The sequence below is a fragment of the Schistocerca piceifrons genome, chromosome 1, assembly GCF_021461385.2.
Source record: "Schistocerca piceifrons isolate TAMUIC-IGC-003096 chromosome 1, iqSchPice1.1, whole genome shotgun sequence".
Taxonomy (NCBI): domain Eukaryota; kingdom Metazoa; phylum Arthropoda; class Insecta; order Orthoptera; family Acrididae; genus Schistocerca; species Schistocerca piceifrons.
This window is the reverse complement of record NC_060138.1, coordinates 671,770,891-671,789,138: the sequence shown is the minus strand read 5'-3', so window position 1 is coordinate 671,789,138 and position 18,248 is coordinate 671,770,891. Positions and strand designations below refer to the sequence as shown.

At 41.2% G+C, this 18,248-nt stretch overlaps 1 protein-coding gene across 1 annotated transcript in view; it reads right to left on the bottom strand.

The window, feature by feature from the left end:
* The window catches only part of LOC124709029, a 737,074-nt gene that overhangs the window by 490,097 nt on the left and 228,729 nt on the right, over positions 1-18,248 (bottom strand). The gene's annotated exons all lie outside the window — the stretch shown is intronic.

Here is an 18,248-nt window from a genome sequence, read left to right as displayed (position 1 = left end):
GATTTTGGAACATATATTGTGATCAAGCTTTATGAATTACCTCGAAGAAAACTGTCTATTGACACACAGTCAACATGGGATTAGAAAACATCGTTCCTGTGAAACACAACTAGCTATTTATTCACATGAAGTGCTGAGTGCTATTGACAAGGGATTTCAGATAGATTAAATATTCCTGGATTTCTGGAAGGCTTTTGACGCTGTACCACTCAAGCGGCTCGTAGTAAAATTGCGTGCTTAGGGGAATATCGTCTCAGTTATGTGACTGGATTTGCGATCTCCTGTCAGAGATGTCACAGTTCGTAGTAATTGACGGAAAGTCATGGAGTAAAACAGAAGTGATTTCTGGCGTTCCCCAAGGTAGTGTTACAGGCTCTTTGCTGTTCCTTATCTATATAAACGATTTGGGAGACAATCTGAACAGCCGTCTTCGGTTGTTTGCAGATGACGCTGTCGTTTATCGACTAATAAAGCCATCAGAAGATCAAAGCAAACTGCAAAACGATTTAGAAAAGATATCTGAATGGTGCGAAAAGTGGCAGTTGACCCTAAATAACGGAAATTGTGAGGCCATCCACGTGAGTGCTAAAAGGAACTCGTTAAACTTCGGTTACACGATAAATCAGTCTAATCTAAAAGCCGAAAATTCAACTAAATACCTAGATATTACAATTACGAACAACTTAAATTGGAAAGAACACATAGAACATGTTGTGTGGAAGGCTAACCAAAGGCTGCGTTTTATTGGCAGGACACTTAGCAAATGTAACAGACCTATTAAGGAGACTGCCTACACTACGCTTGTCCGTCCTCTTTTAGAATACTGCTGCGCGGTGTGGGATCCTTACCAGGTAGGACTGACGGAGAACATCGAAAAGTTCAAAGAAAGGCAGCACGTTTTGTATTATCGCGAAATATGGGGGAGAGTGTCACAGAAATGATATGGGATTTGGGCTGGAAATTATTAGAAGAAAGGCGTTTTCCGTTGCGACGTAATCTTCTCACAAAATTCCAATCACCAACTTTCTCCTCCGAATGTGAAAATATTTTGTTGACACCGACCTACATAGGGAAGAACGATCACCACGATAAAATAAGGGAAATCAGAGCTCGTACGAAAAGATATAGGTGTTCATTTTCCGCGCGCTATAGGAGATTGGAATAGTAGAGAATTGTGAAGGTGGTGCGATGAATCCTCTGCCAGGCACTTAAATGTGATTTGCAGAGTATCCATGTAGATGTAGATGTAGATGTAGATGTAGAACCACCCCCCTCGCCATGTTTCACTACTGAGACGGAAAACTCGGCCAAGAGCTGGGTTGGAAACAGTGTTAAACAAGCCTCATCTGACCCAGTCCACCATTTCGGCACACGTTTTCCCTTTATGGGCATTTGCATCACTGATGGGCGGTTTTTGAATTCCAGCTTGCCCTGCGATTCCCTGTTTATGGAGCTCAATTCGTATTGTCTTGGTGCTGACCTGGTTCACTAATGCAACATTCAATTCTCCAGTGACTTTTCTAGCTGTCGTCCCCTTATTTATCATCACAATCCTCTTCAATGACCGTCTGTCACGATCGCTCAACATACACTTTCATCCGAGTTGTGATTTAGCGGATGTTGTTTTCCGCTTACCCCGTACGCGGTATTAATCTTCGATACGGTGCCTCTTGGAACGCCAAACATTTCGGCTCACTTGGTTAAGGAAGCACCTACCATGTGATTACCAACAATTTAGCCACGTTCGAATTCACTTGTCTCCAACATAATGAACTCAACAGCTACACAGGACACTGTTATGACCACGACCGACACAAGCAACATATTGAGGACATTACATAGGTGCCTTTCGTGGTAAAACACAGCAGCGTACCCTGCAGGCTCGTCTAGCATCTGGATTTATGTTCAATCATGCTTCTGTCACGATGTTTCCCTGGTTTTGTCCAATCTCTGTATGTTGTGTTTTACTGTTCCAGCGACATGTGTATTACTTATAACTTATTTGTGGTGTTCAAATCGATGTTCATCTCACGGTACACAGGTTACCGTGTATGTTACTGTTGTCAACTCTTAAATGGTAACATTTCGTAGTCACATTCGACACAACTGTCCACGTTTTAACAGCAGGAACATGCACGAGAACCTGTATACTGTAAAATGAACATCAATTTGAACATCACAAAGAATTTGTAATGAACACACATGCTGTTGTTAGAGAGATACATAATACATGCCACTGACGATGGGTTCGACACCCGAATACTGGTTACCTATTAAACCTTTGAAATGCAGCTCACGATATTTACAAAATTCTTTTAATAAATATTTGAAATCTGCAGAGTACCAAGCATTCAAGATTTTTAGTAAATAGAATTAGGATACGATGTAGTATCTCTGAGAGTGAGTTATTTAAATAAATTTTAGTGTTATCCTGTCGGATGTTGATATGGCAACCACCGAAAAAAAAAACAGTATTTGGGTACAAATGTTGAGAAACACATAGAAACGTAAAGTTGCGCAGTTTACAAAACTTGAAAGGTACTGCTGTCCGAACATACGATTGACGAATAACATCTGAAAGCTGTCTTCTCAGAAAAATACATAGGGCAACAATGTGTTGGAGCACCATCTTCTGTTAAACAGTTGCATTGCTATGGTACTGGGAAAATGACCTGTCTCTATGAGAGGAATTGATGTATAGTACTTGTTTTAAAGTACAGCTCAAGAGAAGTATTGATTTAAGGAGTATTAAACATCGGACACCGAAATTATACAAATAAGGGAGGCGCGAATGGGTCACAGCTAGTCCTCGATTCACTTACGAATCTTTCGAATTTCTGATTAAATTAAACCGTCAGGTACTCAGGGATATTTAACATACGGCCTCTGTTCTTTTCCGTATATACATATTATGCGCGCAAGCGAAGTTGACACTCGGCGCAGTGGCTGACGGGAGCGACCGTAAAGGAATTTTCCACTTGCAATCGCTACCATCAGCCATCGCGCCGAGAGTCAACTTAGTTTGTGCTTATAGTATCCAACTGCGTAGTGTATATGACTGAGAAGAGAAGCCGGTGTTGCCAACTTTGGGGGTTTCCCCCAAAATTTCGGGGGATTAGCTTCCGTAGGGGGGGGGGGGGGGGCAGTTTAGAGGTATATATGCTTCAGGGGGAAATGTAGGGGGAAGTGTACTTCGTGAGGAATTTGTGGTGGCTTCCTCAGCATGAGTAACCACACCAGTTAAAAATTATTTAGCATAGCTAACATTGACATTTCTTGATTTTTTATTGGCAGCCCTCCTTTATGACAGCTTCCGCAACTTACGCTGTTCTCAAATTGAGGATTACCACGGCTACCGGAGAAAGAGTTGAGATCAGATGAGTTAGTAGCAGTTAGTCAGTCAGTAAAAAGGAACGGTACAGTAAAGCGTGTGAACTGTAGTTTAAAAATTGTTTAAACGTGTATTTGTATGTGACGATGTTTATACAGCTTGTCCTATAGCGCATACGTATGCCACGGTTTACATCTTAGCTACTGCTTTTTTAGGAAACAAGAAGGGGTAGTATATTAAGAATTTGTATTTTTCCCTAACGGACGTTTGGGATTATTACTTGCCTACGTCGTTCGACATGAAGGGTTGTAATAAAAGGTTCCATCAGTGAAAATAAACACTAATTACTGGTCATTATGTGTTTAATGCGTGTTATAAAGGGCTGCTATTAATTAGTAACTGACCCCCGTCCACGTTGCTTTTCATATAGGTTGGCCCCTGACCCGTCTGATCAAGAATGAAGAGCCTTTTGGAAATAGCCGTTCTAACCTTAAAGCTCATAAAAACGATGTGCTAGACAATGCAAAAAGTAAATAACACGAACAAAAACACAAAACGTAAAAATAGCAAAATCATGCCAAAAATAAAGCCTCTATAAATCAACAATCATGCTACAAAGGTGGAAGGAAAAGTTGCTGTTTATGTTGCTCAACACTCCTCCATTAAAAATGGATATCAGCTAGGAGAACTGCTGTCAATGTTAGGACCTTCAGCTAGGGTCAAAAGATATATCACACAAAATTTATCACGATCATTAAAATCGTAATCAGTGCCAATGTGCAAGAGGATTTAACCCTAGAAACAGGACATTCTTCGTATTCTTTCATTATTGATGAAAGCACAGACGTAAGGACTCAAAGCAGCTTTGCATTTTACCTTTGTCTTTTGGAGAAATGCATCATAACTATATTTTCATGCATTCCGTAATTAACTGCTTGTGATGCTCACATCATTTACAATGTCCTAAATTAAAAATTGGAAACCGATGGTTTTAAAGTGGTAAAGTTGATATGGATTGATATGAACGATGATGCAAGCTCTGTAACTGCTCTTTTAAAAGAAATAGTTCCTGACTTCGTTGTTGGTAAGTGTGTCAGTCATTTTCATTACCTTTGTGCATAAAAAGCTGCAGCAGTCTGCACAGGCCAATTGGAATTACTTGTTAGATATGCACACAATTGATTTTCCTACAGTCGTAAAAGACTGGACCAATGCAAACAGTTATGTCAAACTGCGAATGAGAATTGCAATAAAAGAAAATCGAGGACTCTCTGATAGTCGCGCTAGCTAGGTATTTTACGACTGGTACAATTTTAAAGCAATGGGACGAATTTTCTCTCGCTAAAAGCGACGATAAATGCTATATGGCTGAACAACAATACAAGATAATGGATTGTTCAGCATACAGTACGCTATTGATATTTTTCAGAAATGAATTAAAAACCATATGCAGAATTAATTTGATTTAAAAAAATGAGATTGTTGTGGGTGAGAAATTCCTGGAAGACGTTTTTAGATTCTTCAGATCTTTACTCAGGAAGATTCTTGTCCCCCTTCTGCTAGAAAAACTAAAGGATGACGAAATCACAAATTTTCATTCTGAAAATCACCTAATCCATACTGAAGTCTTGTACTTGGGTTACGAATTTAAATCCACAGCACAAGTTCGGAAGCCAGAAGAACATTCCGATGTCTATGAGAGATGTAAAAGTTTCTACTAGAATTTTGTAAGGAATTTCAGATGCGATTTTCAGAAAAGGTAGCAGTTTGGCAAAACATGACTGTACTTCACCCTTCCACTGCAAATTCTCAGCACTGACCAGATACTGTTGCATTTGCCTCCAGCTTTAGAAGTACAAAGATAACTGGTAAAATAGATGACATCAACTCAGAATGGAATGCCCTACGAAATAAACAATAGAGAAAGGTTTCAGACACTTTAGATTTCTGGACAGAGGTTTTTCAAGATACGATGCATCTGGTACTGCCCGATTTTGCAACAGTGGCAGTTTTATAGCTGGGTTGCTGACACTGCTTATATCAAATGCTACAGTTGAAAATGCATTTTCAGGATTTTCTTACATAAAAAATAAACTCAGGAATAGGTTCTCTACAGCGTTAGTAACTGCTTTTCTGACCATTTAAAAAGGGAAAAATATGCTGTATTCGTCCTGAACCACCGTCCAAAATGGTGAAGAAGTTCACTGTATCTATGTTCGACCATGAATAAACACAATTAAGCAAAGAAGTTCTGGAAGACCATAGAGACATCTAGAGACTACCAACGTCATTTATGAGCTATATAAAGATAAAATGCTTTACAAGTAGCTTCCAACATTATTAAAATCGTTGTTGTATGAATAATGCATGATCAGAAAGTGGTAGTACTCTTCGAATATTGACAAAAGATACTCAAAATAACTCAGGTCTTTGAGAAAGAATGCAAGCATGACAGTTCTGTTGAGATGTTCACCATAATGTAATATATTACAATTCTTTGCTGAAATTTAGATATTACTGATGTCTTTGCTATCATATTATTTCTTTCCACTCCAACACGCTGGCACTCATAGAGAGAGAGCTAGTGAGTTAGGATTTGCATAATAATTTACATATCGTAGGTATTATCACAGGTATTACTCCATTTCGTCGGAGCGAGCGTAGTCCTGCTCAAAAGCATTATATTCTATACTTCCTGTGGAAAAATTGCCCTTACTGGAAACTTCAAAACTTGCGAATGGAATCTTGTTTATTCTGTATGGAGTTTATCTGAAATACAAAATAAACACAAGGCATATTAACACTGTCACATTACTTGTATAACTTCATGCAAATGCAAGTTCTTCCTAATTTAAACACTTGAAAGTTCATTGCATTTTCTAACAGAATTGCAGGTTACAGTTGCGCCGTGTAAAGTGTTATAAGTTATTTGGATGGTTCCGGATCCCCCCCCCCCCCCTCCTGGCCCAAAAATCAAAAATAAAAGTTTAATAATACAGGTATTTAGTTTGATAAACTGTTTAGAGGATTTTGGCCAGATTTAGGGTGATTTCAAATGCGATATAGGGGGAATTGTGTTTCAGAGTTGGCTATATCGTTGACAGTTGTGTAATGAAGTTCCTATTGCATTTTTATTACATATTTTTGTACTTTATGAAATGTTATTCGTGTACTCGACATTTACTTAAAACTGCTGCATGTGTTGAAAATTAGGAGCATATGATGTCGAGAAACCAATAAATACTACGCGAAATGAATTTAACTCTGAAATATACAACGAAAATTTTTTGAGCAAATGAATTAGTATTCGTACTATGTTCGCAGATCGTTTCCATCCAGAAGACAAAAGTGCACAAAACAGCGCAGAAAGATCTTGAACATTGATGTAGACTGTTATTTATGAGACGTTCTATGGCCGCCTTGCTACAGGATAGGTTTACCCGATATGGAGCAGTAATCGTGCAGTAACCTTTCTATTCAAAAGGGTTTACCAGGATGCTGATATCTCTACGTATTTGCAGACAAAATAAAACAACGATATTTGATAAATCTCTGACATGCCTCTGAATTCAATAAAAACGTAAGGCAGGAATAACGAAATCAGGCTGTTGTTTTCTCTTGAAATATTTTTGCTGATAAAACAACCAAAAACATGACATGGGCTGTAATGTAATCACATAGCTTCTCAATAAATTTCGCGCAGAAAAATGATTCCTCGCAACGTCTGGAAATTACTATTGGCGCCAAAGCAACTGCTTCTGAATGTTTGAAAAGAAAAAGGAAAAAAAGTTTGACCTCTCCATATGAATGTGGTATAGCAGCGCGTTATTTCTAGTATCGTCAGGTATAATACAAACAACCGCAATCTTTGCTACGAACCACAAATATAAAATTAAACTTAAAATACTCCAAAAAAAAAATCTTTTCATTTACCTGATTTCTGATGGTCGAGAGCTTCTTCTGAAGGAATAGCTTGAGCATGTAACATTTTTACGTACTTTTTACGTAATTCATACGGATATTTGCAATGAGTGATTGTTGTTTAATGCTTAGTATAATTCATTACTTTGTTGACAGATGCTTTCCATGGAAGACAAAATGTGATGTTCGCTTCGACCATAAATATAATAGACTGGCCCTGACGTCATTTTCGTGGCTCCAACATCTCTGGGCTGAAGTCACGTGAATGTTGGCAAAACATGGTTGTTTCGTGTTGCGCTTATGGCTGTACTCAGCGTTTTGTCGGGGAAATGGCATTACATTTCACGTGTAAGTGTTTCTATGATAGTGCAGATGCGTTTATTGAAATCTGCTGAAGTGACTTTTATATGTTTTTTACACTTGAAATAGAGTATCACGTAAATGGAAGTGTTGAAAGTGATGCCTGTAAAGTCAGACTCATATTACATTTTGGAAAGTATCTGTGATAATTCGGTTACAGAAGTAAGTATAATCGTTTCTCGTTCCTACTCATAGGTTCCGTAAGGATGAAAACCGAAGGCAGCTTTGGATACAGACCCTGAAACGGAAAAACTTTAAGCCATTTGCACATACGCGCCTTTGCTCGAAGCACTTCGCGGAGAAGTGTTTTGATAGGTTAGTTATTATTTACAATGTATATCTATAATTTTTATTTGCAGTGTCTGTCATTTTTAAACCTAGGCTCCAAAATTATTTTCTGAAACTGCAAAGTCTCACCTTTCATCTAAAATATCATTTTCTTTTTAAACTGATAGTTTAAACTTTTGTAAAAATAGTGGGAACTGAACCTTTGAAGTGCACCTAAAATTGATACTCTAAAATGGACCTGCTCCTAAAGTAAACAATTTTGACACCTATAGTTGACATAATTCCCATAGCCCATTTTCTTTTATAAGTGACTAGAGCTCGAAACGTGGCGAATACAATGTTTTAAGTTTTGACACGAGCCCGCTCTTACTGTTTAAGAGAATTTTAACGACATTTTACTATAATTGATAGTTTATAGTAATTTCGTCCCGCTGCCCACCAGAGTGGCGTTCGATGTATTTGTTAGATTTTATAAATGGTACTTTGAACGAATCCAGGTCAAATGTGGTTCTGGCATAATTTTTCACAAATAAAAAAGTAATTTTTGTTGGAAGCGTTTGGCCGTCAATTGAGAAATGTGGGGAAAATCCGATACAAACATAGGATGACAGACCGCTGATTTGAAATCCCGCCACGTTTTGCCAACAGTCACGTGGTTTATGTTGGAGCCACACCAGCCCTGTAGCTTCTGCACAGCAAGGCCAGTCTACTAGTATCTATGGTCGAAGGATGTTCGACGCAGTATTATCTTTGATGGCGCACTTCGCGCAGTGCTTCTGCTCTTTGCATGCCGTTTCTATCTTCCTTGTTTTGACCTAAACCATATGTTCGCTCTACATCAATAAGAATCGTGTTAATAATTATGACACACGCAAAAAGGCGACATTTCATTCAAAAACTACATATCAAAATTTGTTTTTTTTTCTTTAATAATATATAAAGAAATATGAACACACATGCCTATCCTTACTACTGCTATTTATTTTTCGTTGCATCGTTCCGTGGCTAAATGTTCTGATCAATGTACAATGATGTGTTATCATTTGAAGTAATCAGTAACATTAATTTGGATTTCGCAGAGAGAATGAAGGTGAAACCAAGTACTCGTAGAATCAACAGCAACCTGGAAATCGACGAGTATTATCGCTCTTTTGATGGTGTTGACGAAGTGCTGGTGACAGGTTACTATAAATTTTATATGCTGAGTAGTTTTCTATATTTGATCACGTGTTGTTTTAAATTGTCAATCCATAAAGCACGGCGACAAAATATCGTTTGTGCACTTGTACACTATGACCAGTAACTGCGTACGAGCGAGGTTGGAACAATGAATGATTTTCATTGTTAGTATTATACGCACGCACAAACAATAGTGGTGAAACGGGAAAAAAATATTAATTGCGCAAAAAACGTACAAGAAAAGTTATTAACGCAGTTGTGATCTGTATACAAGGTACGATATTATCATAATAAGAATAAATCTATAAATAAAACTATCTGTTAAGTTTTCATTGTACACAAAACTAGATACTTGTTCATAAAGTAGCGCCAGGGTTGCGAAGTAGCTTTCCGGTGCCTATTTGCAACAGTGATAATAAACTGCACAATGAACTCACATTTCCAATAATCAATAATCAATAAATCCATTAAGTGAAAGGCGCTGATTCCGTTGACAGAAGTTTGTATTGACGTGTTAGTAAAGTGACTGCGATTGAAATGGACACATTAGTAAACATCTGGTTTATATTGTACAAGTGAGACACAACACAACGTTTGCTACTATGTATGATCAGATTTTAAATCTGAAAGCCTGAATAGTTTAATCAAACATAGTTTTTTTGGTTGAATGTATTACTTCGTTTTGCATTTTCAGAACCGTATCTTCCGCAGTATCGTGAACTCATGCTTCATGATAAGAAGTATTAACTGTCTTCAAGTGCAGGTCCGTATATCAGATATAAGAAACTTTTGTCACATATGTTTCGACGCAGTAGTTACGTGAATACAGCAGAAAACTGTAATGTAACAACACAATTATGGATGTGTCACCATTTGAGTTTGATCATGCACGGTTCTGCACATCACCTACTTAAATTTTGCAATATGTAAGGCTAAATTCGTTATTTTGGTCTCACATTTCTCCAAACTGAGCATCTGTACCACTGTTTGCTCTATAAAGTTAAAAAAACAGTTAATCTACGTACTGAACAAAATTAACAGTTTTAGACCTCGTGCTGCGATCTAACGGCGTCCTCTTGAACCCTCTTCTTGCGCTGTTGGCACTTAGCCTAGAACGGTGCCAATGGCTACGCTGTGTTCTCTCTGTAACGTGGAAGATGAATGTCTGTTTATCTGTCTCTTAATAGAGCTGTTTACTTGTTGCATTAGCAGAATAGTACTCAGTGTGCACTCTCGTTACTACTAACAGTGCTCTCCCATTATCGCTATTTTGAACTGAGATGTCTCAAATATTTCGGCCGTAGCTCTGTCGTAACTATGACACATTTTCTCTGTCGTATATGAGCAAGCGAAATATGAGGAGGTGACTATGAAGGGTTTCGTTAACTGTTCCCGATGATTTAGGTCTAGCAGTGGTAGACATATTCGCTTGAGAAATACCAATCGGAGGCACAAAATCACGAGCTGCACATTTCGTTTAGGTGTAACTACCTAATACTCAACATAAAATAGCAGAATATACGAACTATTCAGAGTAAACAAGTAAAAAGTTTCGTGATGCTATAACTATTCAATATGGACATTGCTACTCCACATTACCGTTCAACACAGGTCTCCATTTATTGTCGAGTAGATTTGCGAGTAACTGCCTACTTCCCACGTCCATGACAGAGCACTTGATCTCTCAGATACAGGGGCTTACATACGATAGTTAGTAGGAGGAGTGGGCCGAGATCTGTGGTATGGAGTATTTTAAATATTTCATAGATGAATGTCGATTGCTAAGAAACCATACAAATTTTCCACTTTTAACTCTATTAAAAGGAAGAAAAACACCTGATTGCACATATTTTTCCTTCCCCTGAGACATAAGTGTGTGGAGAGGGTCGGAGGAAGGGGGGGGGGGAGGGGAGAGAGATTATATGTTGCAACAATACTGGCCATTAAAATTGCTATACCACGAAGATGACGTGCTACAGACGCGAAATTTAACCGACAGGAAGAAGATGCCGTGATATGCAAATGATTAGCTTTTCAGAACATTCACACAAGGTTGGCGCCGGTGGCGACACCTACAACGTGCAGACATGAGGAAGGTTTCCAACCGATTTCTCATACACAAACAGCAGTTGACCGACGTTGCCTGGTGAAACGTTGTTGTGATGCCTCATGTAAGGAGGAGAAATGCGTACCATCACGTTTCCGACTTTGATAATGGTCGGATTGTAGCCTATCGCTATTGCGGTTTATCGTATGGCGACATTGCTGCTCGCGTTGGTCGAGATCCAATGACTGTTAGCAGAATATGGAATCTGTGGGTTCAGGAGGGTAATACGGAAAGCCATGCTGGATCCCAACGGCCTCGTATCACTAGCAGTCGAGATGACAGGCATCTTATCCACACGGCTGTAACGGATCGTGCAGCCACGTCTCGATACCTGAGTCAACAGATGGGGACGTTTGCAAGACAATAACCATCTGCACGAACAGTTCGACGACGTTTGCAGCAGCATGGACTATCAGCTCGGAGACCATGGCTGCGGTTACCCTTGACGCTGCATCACAGAGAGGAGCACCTGCAATGGTGTACTCAACGACGAACCTGGTTGCACGAACGGCAAAACGTCGTTTTTTCGGATGAATCCAGGTTCTGTTTACAGCATCATAATGGTCGCATCCGAGTTTGGCAACATCGCGGTGAACGCACATCGGAAGCGTGTATTCGTCATCGCCATATTGGCGTATCACCCGGCATGATGGTATGGGATGCCATAGGTTACACGTCTCGGTCACCTCATGTTGGCATCGTCGACACGACACTTTGAACAGTGGACGTTACATTTCAGATGTGTTACGACCCGTGGCTCTACCCTTCATTCGTTTCAGCAGGATAATGCACGACCGCATGTTGCAGGTCCTGTACAGGCCTTTTTGGATACAGAAAATGTTCGACTGCTGCCATGGCTAGCACATTCTCCAGATCTCTCACCAATTGAAAACGTCTGGTCAATGGTTGCCGAGCATTTGGCTCGTCACAATACACTAGTCACTACTCTTGATGAACTGTGGTATAGTGTTGAAGCTGCATGTACGTGTACAAGGCATCCAAGCTCTGTTTGACTCAATGCCCAGGCGTATCAAAGCCGTTATTACGGCCAGAGGTGGTTGTTCTGGGTACTGATTTCTCAGGATCTATGCACCCAAATGGCGTGAAAATGTAATCACATGTCAGTTCTAGTATAATATATTTGTCCAATGAATACCCGTTTATCATCTGCATTTCTTCTTGGTGTAGCAATTTTAATGACCAGTAGTGTATATTCATGACACTGATGACAACGATGGGATGTTACCCCACGTTTATTTCAGGTAATTTTCACAAGATGAATCATGAGCAGCCAAATGCCGTCCTATACGGATGAACATTGATAAAACCGATTAACTGCAGAAAAGGATTCCTGACTGGAAATGGAGAAAAAAGGTCCCATGAACATGTGTCCGGAAATGCATCGCTGCCACGGTAGACGGTGTTGACGAATAAAGGTTCCTCTAACGACGTGCCGTATGTTTCTTCTGTGCTGCCGGCTGTGATTGAGACAGCGTGCTGTAAGCTGCAGAATGGTCCGGTGTTCACGTCGGGAACAAGCCGAGATGGTGTTTGTGTACGGCCAAGCAGATGGAAACGGGTGAGAGGCAGAACACGGTCCTCAAAATCTGGTGTACGGATAGTTCGCCGCCTTCTTGCAGGTTCGTCCGTCTGAAAGTACCATGATCACACAAACGCCCGAAAAGGGCTTGAAATGTTGTGTGATGTGTTTGGTGTCTGTGAGCGTACTGAAACAAGTATAGCCGTGTTGCCTCTCGGTCGTTTCCATCTGCGTGGCCGTACGCAAACACCATCTACGCCATCTACCTTAGTAAAGATGCGTTCTCGGATGCATGTTCATAGGACATATTTCCCTTCATTTCCAATCAGCAAACCGTCCCCGCAGTTTGTCAGTTTTATTAATGTTTACCCTGTATAATCCAATGTGTAAGCTTTTGTCTATAAATGACGTAACATCATCGTACGAGCCTACGATGTTTTATCCTAAAAGAATGTCGATACACTGTATCACACACTCGTCAAATATCCATGTGTAATCGTACCATATCGGAGTCTATTGTACGGTACGGCTGTACAAGGGGATTTGACGAGATACAGTGCGTCGAGATTCTTTTAATAAGATTCATCTGATGGTTTAAGCCGAAACGCGCTAAGGGGAATATTAAGAAACAAAAAACTAGACAGTTAAGGCGGAAACGTGCATTAACATAGCGTAAGTACTAGCGGCTTACAGCACCTACAAGGATTGAAGGACTGATTTCGCAACATGGACGCGCATCACTGTTACTCTCTATTCAGGCTATTATGCAAACAGCAGAAAAGCCAAAACGAAAGTAACTGCATCACTCGGAAGAAATTACGCTAGTAAATCGAAACTCGAATAGTGAATAAAAAATTTTGTGAGGCGCCGTGTTGTTACCCCTGGCGTTATGTTTTGGGAAGCCATCTGGCAACTGCCGGTCGTGGTTGAGGGGAAACTGACGGCACAGCTGTACGTCACGGACATCCTACGTCCTCACGTGGTACACCTCATGTGATAGTCTCTTGTTACCAGGATAATGCTCGTCCGTATATGGCACCTGTCTCTATGAACTGTGTGCGTGATATTGAGGTACTCCCACGACCAGCAGATAGTATATGTGTGAGACTAGCTTGGGCATCAACTTCGTCCCAGTGCCAGTATCCGGGATATCAAGGCTCAGTTCAAGAGTTGTGGGCCAGCTTGCCGCAGGAGAGAACACAACGGCTTTATGACACCCGTCCAGGGCCAAAGGGGGTACTTATCAAACTGAAAAGTGGGCCTACACTCCCAGTTCTTTGTACATTTTATTCGATTTTTTAATCTCTAAGATAACATCACATAACCTCTCAACCTGTGAAGTTTCGATTTCTCCTTATGTTTTGGGTGGATCACTATTTTTGTTAGCCAGCGTATTTGGTACCGATAGTAATGCGTTTAATATAAATTCGCAACAAGATAGAATGAAACATATAGGGTGTATCATAATTAACAGCGAAAACTGAGACTCGTGAAAGTATACAGTAACAGAATTAAAAACGTTCCAGTAAATATAAACGAGCCGTTTGTGAGGTGTGATTACGAGCTGCCATTGACTCTTGTATGAAACATTGTCGTAGTTAGTGAGAAAGTATTTGAAATATGATCTTTTCAATTAAGTCACCATCTAACTGCACTCAAATTTCATCCATCGTGCCTGCTTGTGGAATGTTGTACATACGCAATGGGACACCCGCATTCTTTGCTACTGATGAAAGACGACATCAAACGCTTCGTATGATCCAAGATCGACAAATGGAGCAGAGCTTGCAAGAACGTCTAGCTCAAATTCTCTGGATTTCTGTCTGGGGTTCAAATTTTGGCACTTCAAGAAACACCAATGACGGACAATAACACTATGATTTCGGCACTTCTGGCAGTTGCTTTTGCAGTCTCCAAAAATATTTTAAACTCAATAACGGAAGTAAAACCCATTAATAACACACCAATGACAATTTCTCTTAAATGCGCAAATAAAGCATACACTTTAATTAATGCTCTTATACCAGTCAATGAGGATAACCGTAAAAAACCTGATGAGGTTCATGAAACTTAGGAAACATTATAAAGCATCATCTCGAAAATTTCCTCAAACACGTACGAAAGAATTCGTAATTCTCTGCAGAGACAAGTGCACTATTATATTTAAATGCGAGGAAAGATTGTAGAATGCCTGCTTTTTTAACAGCTGCGAGTTTATTGTAAATTGTAGTGGAGGTTCGTGACTGGGGAGTTAGGTGAAGAGCTAGTAAGAAAAAAAAGTGTACTCATATTTACGAAAGCTTGGTTTAGTAACTGAACTTGCCTATTTCTTCTACACCAAATCAGCCCTTCGGTCTTTCAAGGCCGCAAACTTGTCTGTGATGTCTTTATAGAATGGCTGAGTTTCTATTAACTGCGCTAGAAGTTCTTTCTGAACTGAAATATTCGCTAAAGGAGAAAGTCTTCTCTCCTGAAATTGCGTTCCTGAGGTATGTTTTTATACGCTTTAGACGCCAAAAGCTTCGTTCATAGATGCTGTAGTAGAACAAATGGACAGAATAAAGGAGAACAGCGTACAAATATCCGTAAGAAGTCCTTACCCTGATTAAGCGTTTCTAGCATCTTTCCGATGGAAATAATTCTGTACTTCTCAGCAGCATACAAAATAGAGAGCTCGTTTCTTCAGCACTGTGTCTTGGAGAATACAGGCCCAAAATATTTTGCAAGTTTTCAAATACACTAGAAGAAAAACGTGGGGTACTCCTCAAATTTTGTGGTACCGAGAAGGTAAACAAAATTATTTTTTTCACAATCACGAAATCTTTCAAAACATGATCCAAAATTTCGATAACGAAGTGAAACATACGTTTCTAATAAAATAGACGTCATATCATGAGCTGGATTCATATTTAAAACAAACAGCACTAAACGCAGTACAGATGTAAGTGTGCTCCACGCGCACAACAAAACTGGTTCAAATGGCTCTGAGCACTATGGGACTTAACATCTGAGGTCATCGGTCCCCTAGAACCTAGAATTACTTAAACCTATCTAACCTAAGGGCATCACACATATCCATGCCCGGGGCAGGATTCGAACCTGCGACCGTAGCAGACGCGCGGTTCCGGATTGAAGCGCCACATCGGCCGGCACACGCACAACAACCACTGCTTTACAGTCTGCTGTCTGGAACTTGAAATAGCCTGGAAGCTGTATTGCATTTATTGTCAGGGTAGGCCATGGGTGAAATTTCAGACCAGTTAGATAGGAAACGTCTGTAATAACTACACTCATGCTCATAAATTAAGGATACTGCCATGCATTTGACCTGCGGTCGTCGCACGGGGGCGTTGGCAGTAGTCCACTTACGCAGAGGTGTGTTGGTGCATGTCAGAGTACGACGCAGCGAGTAAGTGTGCAGACGTGCTAATGGAGACTGTGTGTTAAAAATGGCTCAGTGAACACATATTGATGACGTTATGAGGGGTAGAATACTAGGGCGACTGGAGGCTGGTCAAACACAGGAGGTCGTAGCACGGGCCCTCCGTGTGCCACAAAGTGTGATCTCAATATTATGGCAACGATTCCAGCAGACTGGAAACGTGTCCAGGCGCTACAGTATGGGACGTCCCCAGTGTGCAACACCACAAGAAGACCGATATCTCACCATCAGTGCCCGCAGACGGCTATGGAGTACGGCAGGTAGCCTTGCTCGGGATCTTATCGCAGCCACTGGAACAGTTGTCTCCAGACACACAGTCTACAGACGACTGAACAAATGGTTCAAATGGCTCTGTGCACTATGGGACTTAACATCTATGGTCATCAGAGCCCTAAAACTTAGAACTACTGAAACCTAACAAACCCAAGGACATCACACAACACCCAGTCATCACGAGGCAGAGAAAATCCCTGACCCCGCCGGGAATCGAACCCGGGAACCCGGGCGTGGGAAGCGAGACGACTGAACAGAAATGGTTTATTCACCCGGACCTGTAAAATGCATTCCACTGACCCCTGGTCACAGGAGAGCCCGTAAAGCCTGGTGTCAAGAATACAGTACATGAACATTGGAACAGTCGTCTCAGGTTATGTTCACAGACGAGTCCAGGTATAGACTGAACAGTGATTCTCGCCGAGTTTTCATCTGGTGTGAACCAGAAACCAGATACCAACCCCTTAATATCCTTGAAAGGGAACTGTATGGAGGATGTGGTTTGATGGTGTGGGGTGTGATTATGATTGGTGCACGTACACCCCTGCACGTCTTTGCCAGAGGAATTGTAACAGGTCAGGTGTATCGGGAAATCATTTTGCACCAGTATGTCCACCTTTTCAGGGGTGCAGTGGGTCCCACCTTCCTCCTGATGGATGATCACGCACGGACCCACCGAGCTGGCATCGTGGAGGAGTACCTTGAAACAGAAGGTATCAGACGAATGGAGTGGCCTGCCCGGTCTCCAAACCTAAAACCCATGGAACACGTCTGGGACGCTCTCGGTCGACCTATCGCTGCACGTCTTCAAACTCCTACGACACTTCAGGAGGTCCGACAGGCACTAGTGCAAGAATGGGATGCTATACCCCAGCAGCTGCTCGACCACCTGATCCAGAGTATGCCAACCCGTTGTGCGGCCTGTGTACGTGCACATGGTGATAATATCCCATACTGATGTTGGGGTACATGGGCAGGAAACAGTGGCGTTTTATAGCACATGTGTTTCGGGACGGTTTTCTCAATTTATCACCAATACCGTGGACTTACAGGTCTGTGTCGCATGTGTTCCGTAAGTGCCTATGCTATTAGCGCCAATTTTGTGTAGTGCCACGTTGTGTGGCACCACATTCTGCAATTATCCTTAATTTATGAGCATGAGTGTAGAACAATACGTTGTACTGAATCCAGTGGCGGCTTCAGTCACAATTATCTAGCAAACGTCTAGTCTGGGAAGCCATAATTACCGGAACATTTTGCTTCGATTAACACATATTTTACTCCGTGTGGCTTTCTGCTGTCAATTGTGATACTCCCACTATCAAAATATATCAGAATAAGAGCTTTCCCAAAAACAATGATTCCGCGAAGAAGATGAGCGGTTAGGCAGTTTCTCACTCAATGGTTGATTTGCCGGCTCTTGGCGCCGTCTGTGCTGGGAAAACAGCGTCCTTTCTTTCGCATCCGGCACGTGCAGCTGCGCCTGGCAACCGCGACGGTCCTGCGGTCCACTATACAAATGGCAGCCGCCACCTGTCGCCGCCTGCATGTGAAGTGGAGCGGCTGGCGCCCAGCGCTCTGCGGTTCCCAAGGCAACGCGCGCTGCGTTGCGCGGCGCTACAACACCGTGCCCGGCCCCCTACGAGCCTGTGGGCCTTGCACACAAGGTAACATGTAATCTGAGGCAATGTACACTGCTGGCCATTAAAACTGCTACACCAAGAAGAAATGCAGATGATAAACGGGTATTCATTGGACAAATAGACTAGAACTGACATGTGATTACGTTTTCACGCAATTTGGGTGC